Here is a 218-nt window from a genome sequence, read left to right as displayed (position 1 = left end):
GGTATGATTCCTCACATGGGTTCGCTATCCTTTATTTGAACTGAAGCGTACTGAGCGTGTGTCTCGTGACCCAGGGCCTGATCTTCGTGGTGGACAGCAGCGATCGTGACCGGATCGAAACGGCAGCAGAGGAACTGAACGCGATGCTGGCGGAGGACGAGATGAGAGACGCGCTTCTGTTGGTTCTCGCTAACAAGCAGGATTTACCCAAAGCCATG

Source organism: Puntigrus tetrazona, chromosome 2, assembly GCF_018831695.1.
Source record: "Puntigrus tetrazona isolate hp1 chromosome 2, ASM1883169v1, whole genome shotgun sequence".
NCBI lineage: Eukaryota > Metazoa > Chordata > Actinopteri > Cypriniformes > Cyprinidae > Puntigrus > Puntigrus tetrazona.
Note: the sequence above shows the minus strand (reverse complement) of the source record.